Here is a 17528-nt window from a genome sequence, read left to right on the forward strand (position 1 = left end):
TGAGAGCTATCATCAAGTATTGAGTCATGATTGCTGTTTCTGATCCAGTTTCCTGCTGATGTAACTGGAAAGTTTAGAAAGTTGTCCCAGTATTTGGGTTTACGCCAATCATGTGGATGACCTGGATTGAGTTCTGGCATCTTGGCTTTGGTATAGATCAACTGTGAGCATTTCAGCCACATAAGAGGTAAGCCAGTGCATACACTGCAGTAAGGGTCAGAGAGAGAAGATCTCTTCATTTCTCTCTCTCTGTCTCTCTTCCTCTCTCTCCATCTCCATCATACACCATCCTATTCTCTGTCACTCTGCCTGTTAAATAAATAAATAAATAAATAAATACATAAAATACATTTTTAAAAGTACCTAAAGTAGTAGTGTATTAACCAGTTGTCATTTAGTAATTCATATTTATACAGTCAAGCAGACAATTTATCAAGTTCACAGAAATAGCAACTGTGGCATTTAATGCTTTTTAAAATTCTAATCATTCATTCACCTATAAATTTGAAAGAGACAAAAAAGGCCAGGAGAGAGACAGGAGGAGAGAAACAGTCAGAACTCTCAAATCTACTGACTCAGTCACCAAATGACTATAAAATCTGGGGCTTGCCCAACCGGTAGCCGAGAATCAGGAACTGATATTTAGTCTCCCATGGAAATGGCACAGACCTGGAACTTGACCCATGATCTGCTGCTTCTGAAATGCATTACTTGGAAACTGTTGAAAACAGAAGGGCAGATGATCTCAGACACTGTAAGATTGGTAGATGGGTGGCAGGCATCCCACGAAGCAGCTTTAACTGCTGTGCCACAACACTAGCACCAGTAGTTGCATACTTTGTTTGTTTCCATCTTGGCCTTAGCTGACCTTGTCACAGAAACTTGTGAAAATCTTCTAATATTTGATGCTTTCGTAATTTGCAATCACAAACTTTGACCAACTTGAGATGAATCTGATGAACAATTTGTTCTCTTGCCACTCTTTAGGTGTTTAGTCCTGACATCCATTTTTAGAACTCAGAAGGTCAGAGAAGAATGGACTGTCTGAATAAACAGGCCTTCTCATTTCCTGTTTTACTCTTCTCAGTGCAGTCTCTCCTCTGCTATCACTTTCCAGATAAATAATGTGCATATATCAGACTTAGCTTTCCTAAACGCCATATCGCCTGATATGCTGGGCCAATAGGATTACAAATGTGCCAAGTGCCATGTCTCTCCTACTCTCTGGTGTGTATCTAATACTGCACCTAGACCACAGTTTTCTTTTCATTTCACAGTGCTTTACAACATGATGTCAAAAATAAAACAGGTCACCACTATGCCTTAAAGATCAAGAAATGATTAAGGTTCATTCCTGTAGACTAACGGTGGCTCAGTTATGAAGAGCTGGTGAAGCGCTGGCTGCAGTATGCTAGATTTTTGTACAGTTGTCCCTGTTAAAAGAAAGTGGATAACTTCTGGGATTTTCTGATAATGGGAGTGGAAATTTTAAAAAGCAGAATCAATGAGTATCTGCTAGCTATCTGGTGTTGTGGGTGCTTTTCTACACGAAAGAGTAACCATTTAGAAGAGGAACTACATTTAGATTCTCTCTCTTGATTAAGCTTATGTTAATCAAACATTCCAAAGAATTTTCTGTCTGCAGAAATCACCCATATGAAGTGATGACATGTCAGGAATCAGCACACTCGCCCTATCTAGGCGTGGACAATAATTTCCCCAAAGATGTGATATTTCTTTCAGTTTGTCTTATTGGCAGAGAATGGAAAAATTGAAATTATTTTCCCCAAACTAGCCCTTGCTTCTGTATGGAATGTGACTTTCAAGATTTAGTTGTTTATCTACAATCCAGAAAGCAGTCTCAATACAAGATAAACCTGGAATCCCACTGGGTCCTGACTGACACGGAATTTGATCAATCTTTCTGAAGTGAAAAGTTTTACTCTCTGAACACCAACTGAAATTTAAGTCTTCCTCTCTCTTGCTAGAGGCTAGACAAATTATAATCAAATGTCTAGACCTCCTGCGTTTATGATTGTTTGACACAGTTCTTACAAATAAAAATTCAGAAATAGTGGAGAGGACTTTACCACCAGAATGTTTGTAGAAATGACTAGTGTCCTTGTGCTTTGCACCATCTTATTCTTCCTGCTTTAATACATTATTGTGAACATTTCTCTGAATATTGAATTGACCCAAATGTGAGATCAGGCATGGACTGTGTCTCTATCGTTATGGTGTTAGTGTTAACATCTCTGTCATTACACTCAGAATACACTCATTTATGAGTCACACACATGGTTTTAATTGGCTTTGCTTCTGTTTGAGTCTGTAGGTTTCATTGCTAATGATTTCAACAGTCTCTAGTAAGTGGTGCTATTCTGGTTACTGCTCTGTTCCTGCTGTGCATTGCAGTGTTCATGCCTACTTCTGCATGTTGATTGAGCAGAACAACTTGGCCTCTGACAGCCAACATTCCTTAATTCTCTGAAATTAAGGGGTCCGTGTTAACATCAGTATCATCTATTAGTATTCTTGTTGTGCAAAAATTATCAATTACAACTCTATTTGAAGATTTTAAACCTTTTTATCCACATTGTATTGCTCAGAATTAAAAAGATTATCTTCAAATTATTATAGAAGTTTCAATTTGAATCAGTAAGCTCATCAGTAAAATCATAAGCTTTATATAATAGTTATTCAACATTTATTTCTCCACTTACATCTATTATGAAATGTTTTTACAATTCAGACTTTTTCTTCAAGCCTATAGTATAGTACACATTTCAGTATGATAATGAAGCCAATTAACTTCTTCCATTTACTTGAGTTAGTATAACAAATTAAAGTTCCAGTCAACTGTGGGGATAAATTCAATCCAATGTAACAATGTTTCTTCCTCTTTGCTCACTACACTTGTAAGCCATAATCACATATATTTTCTAAATCTCAATTGAGGTTAATAACATGTTGAATTAAGTGTTTTTTTCCCCTGTTGGTAAAGGAGACTCACGCATTCTTATTAGTCAAAATTTGTGCATTTCATTATGAAGACTAAAAGTATTTGGTGAGACAGTTGTTTAGAAAAAATTCTCTCAAAATTTCAGGACATATAAAATTATTAATTGTCAAATGCTAAATACCAATGGTTTCTCTGGATAAAATTTCCTCTGCCTACTGCTAAGACCCTCTGGGACTGGAAGAGTCTCCCTTTTTTTTTTAGATTTATTTCTTTTTAATGAAAAGGTAGATTTACAAAGAGAAGGAGAGACAAAGAGAAAAATTTTCCATCAACTGGTTCACTCCCCAAGTGGCTGCAACAGCTAGAGCTAAACTAATCCAAAGTCAGGAGCCAGGAGCCTCCTCGGATCTCCCACATGGGTGCAGGGTCCCAAAGCTTTGGATTATCCTCTACTGCCCTCCAAGGCCACAAACAGGGAGCTGGATGGGAAGCGGGGCCACTGGGACATGAATCAGAACCTACATTGGATCCTGGAGCATGCAACACGAGGACCCCAGCCACTAGGCTACCATGTTGGGCCCTAGTGCTTCATTTTTAACTGCTACTTTACATCACACATTTTTTTTTCAGGATCCCTGATTCCATTTCTTGGGATTCCTATACATTCTAAAATATTACTTGTGAAATTTGGCTAAGTTACAATTCAACTAATGTAAACTGACACCCAAGTTTGTACATTAACTTGTAGTTTTTGCATTTTAATCCTATAACTGAAAGTGACGAAACATTTATTTAGCATAGTTGTACAAGTATTCCTAATCCTTTTTAAATTAAAGGTTTAGAAATGTTGTGTGCTGTCGTCTGTCCGCAGCACTCCCGTATAGTTAAGTCTTTGATCTATTGCATTACTTCCATGCTCATCACCCTGCTTTATATAGAAGCAGATAGCATGCCTTTCAAATCTTGCCCTCAATCCCAGGCCACAGATAATAATATGTGATTGATTGGTAGATCCAAAGTATGCTATGGCCATGAGAGTCTCAATTTTTAGATCACAATTTTATCCAAATCCTCACAGACAAGAAAAGTAATCCCAGATTTATTCTTTCAAGGATCAGTTTTATGTAAGTAAGTCTTGCATCAAGTTCGAAGTCAGTATTTTGAGTAAAAGCAAGTAGAATTCACTTATGCTCATTTCAGAAGAATGTTACTGATTATAGACATGCCTTCACATGGAAGACACATTTTCGCTCCTTAGTAAACTTTGTAGAAGGCAAAGAAATAAAGTTAGCAACTACAGTATTGTAATGCAATAGATGATTATTTATCCAACACATGTCGTAAGTAACTTGTGCAATGTTTATTAATTGCAAAAAATGTAGCTCTTTCATTACCTATTAGTCTAAAGGCATAAGTCATATGAATTTATAAGGACAATATAACTCTTAGTACATGGCTGAGAGGTTTTTTGTTATTTTGGCCTTCTTGTCATTGCTCAAGATCTTATAGATTTATGTCTAAATAAATAAATAAAACGAAATAGTGTCACTTTATATAAACTATGATCACAAAATTATTATTTAACATTTCAATACTTGTATTTCAAATTAATTGATTTTGTTTTAAATATACCTGTGTTAAGCTTTAAAAGCGTATGTGCTTTTTTCATTTTAGTATTTAGCCATTTATTGTGTTGAAGCATAATTTTGCTGAACTTGGCGGATTTTGGAATAATCTAGACTGGCTTATAACTCTAACAAGACATTTGTTGACAATTAAGGTGCAGAACATTTTTTTTTTTGGAGGGGTGTGCAGGAAAATCTTCAACACCATGATGAGGAGTGACTAATCTCTGAATAGTACCCTATAGACGTTTTAAGGGGTATAACAGCAGCTCTCTATATAAACTAAAATTGAAATATCAACGAGCTAATCACAGGATGTGGCTAAGAACTTGCATTTTTTTTCTTTTTTTTTCTCTTAACATATTGGTTACTCAAAACCATGTCAATTCCATAATGGTGTAAATCGTTGTTGATGTTATGTCGGGATTCTTAATTGACTGGGACGATATTCTACCAGCTCTACCTTCAGACCAGAAATGGTCTCACCAAGAAACTGTTCAACTTATCTGGACAATAAGATGCTGGACTCTATGCTTGACATAAGTTTGCAAGGAAAGAATCCTGATTGAATTTGAACTATAATATTGCAACAAGGTGGAGGAATCAACCATGGGGGAAGGGTATAGGGAGGGGATGGGGGAAACCCAGAGCCTATGTAACTGTCACATAATGCAATGTAATTAATAAAAAAAAGGAAAAAAAAAGCATATGTGCTTTTAGTAGCAATAACACAGTAAGTAAAGATTTGTTATTGAAAGCTTAGTAAAAATGAGACAGAAAAGTAGAGAGGAAAAAAACTGAAAAATCTTCCCCAGGACCCTTATTATTATTATTATTTTACTATTCTGTAGAAAGGAAACTACATTATACTCTTGAAAGAAAAGATAGCTCAGAGCTAAGATACCTCTATTTCCTGAAAAAAATTCTGATTTGTGTTTGTTTTTCAAGGAAAATTATTAAATCATGCTTTTTACTCTCAAAGGTGTCCCAGGTTAGTAAAGATAATATGGATGTACTGCATTTTATGTACTTCAACTCATAAGAGAGATTTAAGAATATTGCAGGGCAAGAAGAAATGAAATGTTTTGGTTTTTCCAAAATTTATTCACTGATTTTGAAAGTAGATTTACATAGAGGAAAAGATACGGAGAGAGAGAGATCTTCATTTGCCGGTTTATTCCCCAGGCCAACGCCAGGCAAAAGCTAGGAGGCAGGAGCCTCACTCAGGTCTCCCTGGGTAAGTTACTTGACAGGGATTGAAGTACTTGGAGCACCTTCTGCTTCTTCCTCAGGTGCGTTACCGGGGAGCTGGATGCAATTGGTGCAGCAGAAACTCAAAGTTAGCTGGTTGGGATGTCAACAGTACAGCTGGTGGCTTAATCTGTTGTGCCACAATACCAGCCTTGAGACTGCCTTTAAGAATGAATCAGAAACAATTCATAGTCATATTTACCTATGAAATTCTTTCTTTTTTAATATTTATTTATTTTTATTACAAAGTCAGATATACAGAGAGGAGACAGAGAGGAAGATCTTCCGTCCGATGATTCACTCCCCAAGTGAGCCGCAACGGCCGGTGCTGCGCCAATCCTAAACTGGGAACAAGGAACCTCTTCTGGGTCTCCCACGTGGGTGCAGGGTCCCAAGGCTTTGGGCCGTCCTCGACTGCTTTCCCAGTCCACAAGCAGGGAGCTGGATGGGAAGTGGAGCTGCCGGGATTAGAACCGGCTCCCATATGGGATCTCGGGGCTTTCAAGGCGAGGACTTTAGCGGCTAGGCCATGCTGCCGGCCCCTAACCTATGAAATTCTTAAGATGCATGTTTAAAATATAAATTTCATCGTAATCATCAGGACTGCAAGACTTCTTGATATAAGACTTTAAACAAACTCCAGCAATGATATATCCTAATATCAAACAATTTTTTAATAACTGTTCATTGCTGACTTGTGATTTTACATTTGTACCAACTAGGTGAAGAAATAACTTATTAAAATTATGATCAAATGAGCTTAAGTAACTCCTAAAAGAAGTCTTCTTTTATTAAAATCAATTATAAGTATTCTAAATATCATAAGAGTTCAGAGGATGAAAAAATATCTTTTGCTTAATTGAGATTATCTTGAGAAGCTGGAATCAGTAATATACATTGTGCATAATTTGTAAAAATATGAAAACAGAGAAAACATTCTAACTGAACTATTAAGAATGAATGCATAGACATGCTATCAAGAATATAGATGTTGGGGCAGCAATCTTGGCATAGTAGGCTAAGCCTGCATCTATGGTGCTGGCATTGTGTGCAGGTGCTGGTTCAAGTCCTGGTCACTCCCTTCTGATATAGCTTCCTGCAGAAGTACCTGGGAATGCAGAGGAAGATGGCCCAAGATTTGCAACCCTGCACTCATGTCAGAGATTGGACAGAGTAGCCGTTTGGTTACAGAACCAGCTGATGGATGATCTCTCTCTGTGGCTTTCCTTCCTTTCTGTAACTCTGCCATTCAAAATAAAATAAAACAAATTCTTAAAAAATAAGGTAGTGAAAATATGCTTTTGATGGTAGTAGTATTTTCATTTTGTTTTCAAACCAATAAACTATTATGAAATGAAGGAAAATGGATGCATCAGAATATATCAGAAAATATAATAAATTTGTATCATGCATTTGTACAACTAGAATTTGCAAAATATACATATATAAATTTTCAAAATAAATTCAAAATATAGCTGGTGATTTAAATAACAATTAAGAAATTTTACTTCAAGAGAATGATTAATGAATAACCATCTGAAACATTTTCCAATGCTTATATGAAATTTTAAAAATAAAACTTATTCTTTAGGAAATGTAAATTTCTCTAAAATATTAAGAGGCTGGAAAGGTTCACATAATATTTTAAAATATTAACATGAGAACAGATATTAAGCACAAAGAAAAAAACCCTGTGGATTAATCTTTTGAAAAATCAATGAATCTTAAATATGCATGCAAATTAAATCCAGCTGCATATTTTAAAAATAATTGCTACAAAATTTTAATATGATAGTAGAAAAAACACATTACCGCACCTCAAACATTTATTCATTTAATAAAGATTATACTCAAGAATTTCAAAAAATTGAATGCAAGAATAGGAAGTAGGCAAATACACACACACATCTACATACATATTCCTCACACTTGTACTTACTTCTTATAAATACAATTCAAATATCTATCTACATAAACATATGCAAACCATTATATACAATAATTTACAAATGATTAATCCTCAAAAAGTTTATATGTAAAAGCTTATTTTGATAGCTATGTGTGTATCTCAAATTTTTGACACCAAAATAAATTTGTTTTTTTAAAGATTTATTTTATTTTTTTATTAGAAAATCAGATATACAGAGAAGGAAATATAGAGAGGAAATTCTTCCGACCGATGTAGGATGACTCACTACAATAATTTCAAAATTCAAAAGCACTTTTAGAAATTTTGAGGCCATTCATAAGGCAAGAAACAAATGCCAAAGTTTCATATTAAAACTGTTGTCACCAAAATACACACTAAATATAACATTTCTAATATGCTAGACTAAGAAACAAATTCTAGTTCTAGCATGGCAACACTGAATATGAATTCATAATTCACTGTTACTCAAAATGCAGAGCTTGGGGCTGGCACAGTGATCATAGTAACCTAACCCTCTGTCTGTGGTCTGGCATTCTATGTGGGGACCAGTTCACTGGCTTCTCCACTTCTCATCCAGCTCCTTGCTTACGACCTGGGAGAACAGTGGAAAATGGGTCAAGTTCTTGTGCCCCTGACCCGTGTGAGAGACCCAAAAGAAGCCTCTGGCTTCCAGCTTTGGACCAGCTCAGCTCTAATCATTGCAGTCATTTGGAGAGTGAACCAGCAGATTAAAGATTCTCTCTCTCTCTCTCTTTCTTTCTCTCGCTACCTTTGTCTCCCTCTCTCTCTTTCTTTCTTTCTTTTTGTAAATCTTCCTTTAAAGTAAAAAAAAAAAAATGCATGTTAAGGAAGGGAAACTACTAGAAACTCTCAGGTAAGGCCTATCATTTCCAGTTCCAAAAGCATTATCCATATTGGTTCTGAGCACTGGAATCTGATCCTAATATAATAAAAATAAACACAAAATAATGTAGTAGAAGCTTCTGTTTAGCATTGCTTGTTATAGGAGAACAGCAATAAATGTTTAAAATCATCAGAGCAGTAAATTAGAATTTGCCAAAACAATGGACTAAGAGGTAAAAATTACAGATATGTTCTTTAAAATAGCCAAGAAAAGATATATACTGCAGTGTAAAAATTTACACACACAAACACACACACACACACACACACACACAGTTAAACATCTTTCACTAAAGCCTTTGTAAAAATTATACATGTAACTTTATGGTTACATGTAAGCAGAATTCAGTCTTATTAAAGGATTGACATAAGTATGAATGCAAGTTCTATTTTAGGGAGAAAAGGCTCCACCACAAGAGAGCAAAGTTCATATTCTTGGGTAGTGTTAGAGAAATGTTCACTAGGAAACTTTTTTTGAATTACAGATCTTGAAGATCACCAGTTTGAAGATTTAATTTTAAAATATTTTAATTTGAAGGACAAAGAGATACATAAATGCACCAGCACAGGTGCATACAGATTCTCCAGGTTCATAGAATTGACCCTGGGGTTTGTTATCAAAGCTGAGCACTCTGACGTGGGCTGTAGGTAGGCAACCTAAACATTCCAATGGATAGACTTTTGCTGTCCCATTCTACTGTCTCCCCAATCTTAAATTTGCAGATATTGACAACTACAGTAAAATATATGCTCTGACAATTACAATAACAATTACACTTAAATATGTGTACAATGATTATTTATACATGTAAACTTCTTTGTATTCAGTTCAACTACTTATTGTGAATTCTTTCATATGCAGATTCTCATAGTATTTTTAAATCTCTCCTCTGTTTACAGCCTTTTGATATTCTATAAACAAAGAACTAAATTGCTACAGGTAATTACCACCAGTACAGCCTGTATATAAACAGCATATGAAAAGAGAGGAAATATATTAAAAACAGACTAATGTGTTTGCAGCATTGGAAAGGTAAAGACACCACAGGTCATGACTACCAGGTCAAGTTTGGTGGCTCAAACCTACTCTAACCTGTGTGTGTGTTACCCCTGGAGGTTTGCATCACTTCAGGGTGGAGATCCCAGAGAAGACTAGTGCAGGCCACAGAGCCCTGTCCAATGTTGACATCACTTCAACCCTAACACTGTACCAGTTTTAGCCCCTCACACTATTGGTGCTGCATTTTTGCCATATTTTTGTTTTGTTTTGTCCAGGCCCCATTTACTCTGCACTGCTGAAGGATGCAAGGAGCTCCAGGAATCAGACCTACTCCAGACTGAAACCCACCAAGACTCTGACATCCTCGGAACTACCCTGAAGTTCTGGCTCACACTACTTGGGAGAGTTACTGTCAGCGTGAACTAGCACATGCGACAGATCAGAGACATTGATTACTTGTACTCCCTGTTATGACAGAGAGTTCATAGAGACGGCTGTTCCATTTGGTTTCCCCAAAATCTCATGGCCTGGAAACCAGCTGTACTCTCTTGAAAAACTATACAAACATAAAAATGCACCACCCAATAGTTTGTTTTCCCTCCTTTCAAACTCAAAAATCTTTCCCCATGCCTTTGTTATTGATTCCCTGGAATTAAAAATCCATCCACAAAGCATTAGCACATAAAACTTAGCCATAAGCTGTATTTCTAAAAACCCAGATGAAGACATTATGTTTCTGTAGTACGCACAGTTTTTTCACTGTTAATTATTAACTATGCCTTCATTCTCCATTAATCATTCACTATTTCATTTCCCCTCAGCCAATATAGCAGGGAATTGAAACTGTTTTCATGACAAAGAAAATCAAACTACTGAGGGAGAGAAATCATTAGTGACTCGACCTGCCTGGAATTTCTTCTGAGCTTTCCCATTAGGATTTACTTCATTATGTGCAAGAATAGAAGACTCCTTAGGGAAGCGTTGTCTTCTCCCTCCGTTTTCCCCTAAGAAAACATTTTCCGATTCCTACTCAGGATTCATAACCCTTTATGTATGTTTATGTCCTGCAACATGAAGAACTTAAGATGAGTAAATGACAGGTTCGTATTTTAACTCTTTGATACCTTTTCAAGTTCCCATGATTGAATAAGTCATTATGTGATACAATATCTCTTAGTTAGGTTCCATGTGCAGCTGGCAAAACCCAAAGAATGGAAAATATTAATTTGTGAGAGTTTCAATAGGCATGGGAATGAGAGCTTGTAATTGCTTTATTTCATGTATTCTGATAGAATTCAGAAAATACAACCACTTCACATTCTATACAAATCTGATTTATTAGATGTTAGCGTATACATTATCTTCATGCAGTCTTCTGACAGTTTCCACTGTAAGATCAAGTGATTCTGTGTGAACAGAATACATGCTAAAACAATACATTCTGTGTCAGGGTATTACTTCACTTTTGTCCAAATATAATTAACTCTTTGGTGAGAATCAAAGTTTGTGAATAAAATGTTTCAAAAACTTTGATGCAAGGTTAATGGAAAAATACATCAGGAATAGAGGAAACTTGCAAATCCCGGGGAAATTTCTCATCTAGTTTGAATAAATTATTATTTTCTTCGTGATGGATGAAGTCCAGTGTTTTAATCCACAGCCATGCAACTGACCAGGATCCGAGGGCACAGCGCATTAAAGTTTGATATTTTTCACTTGTGCTCACAATTTGAATAGTCAGCCAAAGCAGGAGTCAGTGAGCTGTGGCGTGGAAGCCGTTTGCTGTTTCAAAGCCTCTGATCTGGTTATTAATGTCATGGGCTTGTTGGCAAGGCAGGGAAAAGTAGGTTTAGAAAGGCAGCCAACTGAAAACCACCAAAGTACTGAGACTCTAGTGCAGTGAAAAATCTTCGTGGGTATTCATATGTTGCCTAATATTCTTGTACTCTGAAACCACTCCTAAAGTTACATCCATTTATATTTTTGCTCAAACATCCCAGTAACCAATCTTTACATATTAAAATTTTCAAGTACTTACCCAGACAATTATGAATCACTCATTGAAGTAAATAACTAGTATTTTGTTATCTGTCCTTTTCTAAGAGAATTATGTGCTTTGGGGAAGGGCAGGTGTGGTGGCTCAAAATGCTAATCCTCTGTCTGCAAGCACTACCATACCATATGGACACTGGTTCATGTCCTGCTGCACTTCCAGCTGTCTATTTATGGCCTGGGAAAGCACCAGATGATGACCTAAGCCCTTGGGCCCTGCATCCATGTGGGAGATCCAGAGGAGGCTCCTGGCACCTGCCATCAGATTGGCTTATTTCTGGCTATTGCAACCATTTGGGGAGTTAAGCATCGGGTGGAAGATCAACCTTCTTTCTTTTTAGTTTTTTAAAGATTTATTTATTTTTATTGGAAATTCAGATACACTGAGAGGAGAAGAGACAGAGAGTAAGATCTTCTGTCTGCTGACTCATTCCCCAAGTGTCTGCAACGGCTGGAGCTGAGCCAATCGGAAGCCAGATATCAGGAGCTTCTTCCAGGTATCTCAGATAGTTACAGTGTCCCAAAGCTTTGGGCTGTCCTTGACTGTCTTCCCACGCCACAAGCAGTAAGCTGAATGAGAAGTGGGGTTGCAGGGGTACGAACCAGCACCCATATGGGAATCCAGTACACACAAGGTGAGGACTTTAGCCACTAGGCTGCTGTGCAGACCAATCATTCTTTTTACCTCTCTCCTTCTCAGTAAATCTGCTTTTCAATAAAAACAGATAAATCTTGTAGAAAAAAAAGTTATGTGCTTTATAATTTATTCTGTGTGTAGGGCTTAAATGTCATAACTCTTTGATTTCAACTTCCTATTCCTGTATTAGAAAAGGCGTTTAGGAAACCATTTAATTTTGGTGACAACATGCTTTTCCATTGGCATTGCTTTTTGTGGGAGGGAGGAAGTATGTCACAAGTAAACTCAGGAAAATTAAAATACTTGTGTTTTTAGATCTGTGGGCATTTGTACCCCTTGCTTTAATGCAGAATACCACACTTAATCTTTTCTGGTATGTCCAACCTATCCTGCCATGATAGGTATTTCAGGTGACCCAACTTCCTAAATTATAACAGGTTACACATCCCCTAGTAGGCTCCTGGTAAACTAAGAATTAATCTCTAAAGAATAATTAACTTGTAAATTGAAATCATGGCTTTAATTCAAAAGCATAGGATTTTTGCTGTGCTTACTGCGTGACAGTTCACCATAAGTACCATAAAATATACAGGATAAGCCACGGGCATTTTCAGCAATGTTTCACTTCCTAGTTTATGAGTCCTGGCAAGAGAACTATGGCCATACATCTCCATTCAGTTAGATTGTCTTCTTTTTCTGCTTTTCTGTGTATACTGGTGGCACTTGGTATTCTTCAGCTAATGAAATTAAAATGACACATCCAAATCAGTTACATTTTCCTTAAAATCCCCAAACAAAATATTTTGTATTATGTTTTGTTCTGTGTGGTAGACAGGGCAAGAAAAAGGTATATTTCATTTGACGAGAATATCCTGAAATTTGCAGACTTTAAAATTCCCAAAGCTCCATCTATCTCCTTCATGGCAAGAGAGATATTTTAAGTAATGATGTAATAGGGGTGACTTCTGCCTCCTGTATCTTTTGAGAGTACTGGTGGTGTTTACAGGACTGTTATGACATTAGATGTTGTTAATGCTTTACATTCCTGAAAATGAAGAGTCATGACCCAAACCAACCACTTGGTTGTTTCAAATTAGTCCATAGGCCACAGGACCTAAAGTCACTAAAGATACCGTCTCAGTTGTTGATAACATTTAGTCTCATTTTGAAGCAAAATTAAAATATCGGGATACATTGTTCAAAGAGCATTTGGACTCCATTTGTCACATGAATTGAAGAGGTAAAATTCAGAGTAGGTTAAAGTATTCTTATCACCTCCCTGTTACTGCAATTATCACAGAGGCAGTAATAAGTGTTCTAAGAAAAACTATCACATTTTCTGTTTCCTAATGCACTAGCGTTCTCACAGATGCCTGGAATATAAATTATAACACATGCTTCTGATCTCATTAGATCCTTTCTCAAGGGTATTCAGTGTTTCATACCTGTGGTCCTGTTCTCCATGCTTCAGTAGAAAATCAAATATCCCTCAGGAGCTTATTGCAATATCACCAAAGTTTTAATAAATGTGCCTCATACCAAAATCATATTTCCTCTCATTGCTGAGACACCTTGTTAATTTTCAAAGAGTAAACAAGGATTCACTGCAATGAAGTTCTTTTTTATTTTTTTAACAACCACTGTCACAGAATTAATTAAAATTTATGTCTAAATGATATTAGGAAATTCAAAACTTTCTGTTAGATTGTCACAATATACAATAAGGGATTTTTAAAATTTTATTTTTTTGTATTGATAGGGTCAACAAAGCAACATAGCCACCGTTTTTAATAATGATTTACCAATTACCTCTAATGATGCTGAATCCCTTGCTTCTAGCACTTGCTATGGGGTCAGTGTTAATTTTGATATGAGAATTTCATTGGTGATTCCTCACTGAAAATGATGTCACAGCTCATGAAGGCATAAGCTATTTGAAATCATATTTTATAACTCAACAATTTAAACTCTGTAAGCATCTATCGATTAAATGCTTAATGAAAACAGCCATAAAAATATTTATGTTAAATAAGACGTGTGGTTTTTTTTATTAAATGTGACAGGACAAGAATCTAAAATTCTTCTACCACTAAAACTTCACAATAATGTGGAATATAATGAAGGAAATAACATTTTAATATGTCAGTGATGCCATGTTTTAAACACGGGTGTGCCCCTGACTTTTCATTTTAACCTTGACAAGGGATTTAGCTTCTCTGAGCTACTATTTATGAACCTTTGACATCTGTCTTACTGATTCACTGAGTTCATGAGAAACACGAAAAGCCAAGTTGGACTCATAACAATTATACAGTAGCTATTGATTACATAGCTTAAAACAAGCCATTTGCAAAGTAATGATTTTATTTAAAAATGTTGAAAATAACATTTTTAAAGAGAAAGAGAAGATGATTCATGTAGATCTTTTTGAGCTATGTTTTACTAGTATTTCCTCTTCAACACTTTATCCTAATCTCAGCTGTGTGTGACCATCAGTGTATCCTGATGTCTAATTTACACTGGGTATTGGAGAGCCCCCAGTTTGTCAAATATTTCAGCAGAGAAGTCTGGGTTACAAATAGAGCTTACATAAAAGGTTTAAACAAAGCAGTATTTTTAAAATCAATCAAACATTTTACATTTGGAATCATTTTAATCTGAAGGGAGAGTTTCGTGATGACGTTTTTGGGAAATGATCTGACTATGCCATTTCATCATGTGCTTTTTTTTTTAAAGATTTATTTATTTTATTACAAAGTCAGATATACAGAGAGGAGGAGAGACAGAGAGGAAGATCTTCCGGCCGATGATTCACTCCCCAAGTGACCGCAACGGCCGGTGCGCGCTGATCCGATGCTGGGAACCAGGAACCTCTTCCGGGTCTCCCACGCGGGTGCAGGGTCCCAAAGCTTTGGGCCGTCCTCGACTGCTTTCCCAGGCCACAAGCAGGGAGCTGGATGGGAAGTGGAGGTGCCGGGATTAGAACCCGCGCCCATATGGGCTCCCCGGGGCGTTCAAGGTGAGGACTTTAGCCGCTAGGCCACGCCGCCAGGCCCTCATCATGTACTTTTGAGAGCAGTATATCATATTTCATTTTACTTTCCAATCATATGCTTTACCAATACAGAATAAAGAATTCATTATAAAGTAAGTAGAAAAATCACCATTCCTTACGATTATAGACAAGGGCTATAAACAAAAAGATTTCAAAACATTGGTTTAGTTCACATACATTACATGCTTCTGTACTCCGTATATTAATTGCCACAAACTAACAAGAACAAACAATATTTGTCTTTTGGAACTGGTTTATTTCAGTAAGCAAAATGATTGGTAATTCTACCCACTATGTTGCAAAAGACAAAATTCGCATCTTCTCTTATGAATGAGTAGTTATTCATTATGTTTGTATGCCACAATTTATGTATACAGTCATTAGTTGTCATTGTAAAAATTAAAAGCAAAATGAGAAAGGATGGAAGAAACATCAGAGCAGGAGGGAGGGAGGGAAGCAGGAAAAGCCAGATGAGAAACATTATGATATTATTAAACTGCATATATGAAAGGTCCAGTGCAATGTCTCAATGGCTAAATCTTCACCTTGCAAGCACCGGGATTCCGTACGCGTGCTGTGTCCATACTATCCAATGCTTAGTTTTCTCTTGCAATTAGGATTTAAGGAAGATGGATTTGATGATCTTTTCTCTTTGTCTTTATACTTTCTTTTACAGAAGAAATCTTAAAACAATATTTTATTATGCTTTAATTTTTCATTTTATTCTAAAAGAATTCCTAGACTTAGATGGAGCTCTGTAGTACCTTAACCCTCTTCCTAAAAAAATCAAAGTTGTTTTATCTACTATTATATTCTGCCCTAAAAAGCAGTCAAATATTCAGGAACTTTGCTTGATATAGCATATTTAGCTTTCAATATTAGAAAACCATTTCATCTGTAACAGAACAGTAAGACTATCCAAATACTCCAGGGTAAGAAACACTTTGTCTAAATTCAAATGCTGTTTTAAATCACTTTCACTCTTTATTAAAAGAGAACAGAATCTGCTGTTCCGTTTCTCAAGGCAATCCTAAGTTAAGAAGCAATTCTTTGCATAGAGAAAGCGCAACAAAGATGCTCCCTAGTGACCTCCAACCGTGCTGCCAATGTTGAGATATCTGTTGCTAAGGGAGCCTGAGCTCACTTTCTGGATATGTCGGACACATTGCTGTATTGTCCCAGCAGAAGAGCCCAGTTTAAATGGTACCCTTCCCAACATAGGCTCTACTACACAGTGCACTGTGATTGCTGTCCCATGGCTTAGTGAATCCTGAGTGTTAGCTCAATGGCTCCAGTCACAGTCCCAAAGCCCCAGGATGAACTAGATAGATAGACCCCAAGTACCATGCCTCATTAAAGGCCTGAAAATCAGACAAGTAGGAAAGCAACATCTGGAAGCAGCTGGAAACATTTTGAGTATTTCTCATCCCCGAGGGCCCATGGAATCATCTGTGTGGCCTTGTCTGTGTCCACTGGTGCAGACAGGCCAGCAACCCATTCATCTCTCACAGACTGCAAGACAGTCTGCTCCACTACCAAGCACACCATAACCTGACTATAAGGCCCAATTAGAGGTAAAGATATTGATGAGCCTCTACACCTGAATCACAAGTACCGTGCCCAGAGCTTTCAGGAAACCTGCCTGGCTAATACAGGTATATGCCATGTGGGAGTGTAATCCCACAACTCTTAAAGCCGTGGCAACTGACATGCACACTGATAACATTGATATTGATTATACTAAAGAAGTGACATAGATACTAAGCTAAAGTCCTCATCTAAAATCAAACCAGCACAACTTTTTCAGTCAAAATCTTTGGCTACACTGTCAACTGTAATGAAATCCCAAATTAATAGAAGAACTGCATGCTGAACAAATAAACAGCAAAATAGGGAAAAGACACATGAAAAATAATATTACATCTCCAGTGACATACAACAACTGTTGCAAAGGGCCCCAAATAACAATAAATCAGTTAATTTCATAGAAAATAAATCAAATTAGCAATTTCAAGGAAACTTAAGTGTCATAGATGTAGTCAATTCAATAAAATTAATAACATGTGATTCAAAAATCCAGCAAAAATGGCTACCCACAATGATGAAAAAGTGA

The 17528-nt window shown here is 36.6% G+C and overlaps 1 long non-coding RNA gene across 2 annotated transcripts in view; it reads left to right on the plus strand.

Annotated features, from left to right (window-relative positions):
• The window catches only part of LOC131481705 (uncharacterized), a 42114-nt gene extending 31533 nt beyond the window's left edge, over window positions 1-10581 (plus strand). The window contains exons 2-4 of one of the 2 annotated variants that reach the window (XR_009246527.1): window positions 49-187; window positions 9157-9319; window positions 10493-10581. This is a non-coding gene — a long non-coding RNA (uncharacterized LOC131481705). Of the gene's footprint in view, window positions 1-48; window positions 188-9156; window positions 9350-10492 lie in introns of those variants that run through there. The other variant, XR_009246526.1, reaches the window with a different exon arrangement.
• The last annotated feature ends 6947 nt before the right edge of the window (window positions 10582-17528 follow it).

This window comes from Ochotona princeps, chromosome 1 (genome assembly GCF_030435755.1).
Source record: "Ochotona princeps isolate mOchPri1 chromosome 1, mOchPri1.hap1, whole genome shotgun sequence".
In the NCBI taxonomy this organism is placed as follows: Eukaryota; Metazoa; Chordata; class Mammalia; order Lagomorpha; family Ochotonidae; genus Ochotona; species Ochotona princeps.